Genomic DNA, 270 nt, shown 5'->3' with positions numbered 1-270 from the left:
CACATGGGGTTACCGCTGGGGAGGTTATTGAATTTAGTAAAATTTTCACTTTGCAAGGAATATCCAATTGCAAATGTTGATGGGTGGTTGATGTCGGCAAAGATTTTCTCATTCATTAACCAAAGTAAAATGTCCCCTACAATGGCCCTGATTTATCAAGCAAGTGTGTGTAAGCTCACTGTACGTATATACGCACCCATATACAAGGCGTATTTCCGAGAGCCGGAGTCGGAGCTGGAGCCGAATGCTAATACGCTTGCTTTCACTTGC

The sequence above is a fragment of the Pyxicephalus adspersus genome, chromosome 2, assembly GCF_032062135.1.
Source record: "Pyxicephalus adspersus chromosome 2, UCB_Pads_2.0, whole genome shotgun sequence".
Lineage (NCBI taxonomy): Eukaryota > Metazoa > Chordata > Amphibia > Anura > Pyxicephalidae > Pyxicephalus > Pyxicephalus adspersus.
The sequence above is the reverse complement of the archived record's forward strand: the minus strand, read 5'-3'. Positions refer to the sequence as shown.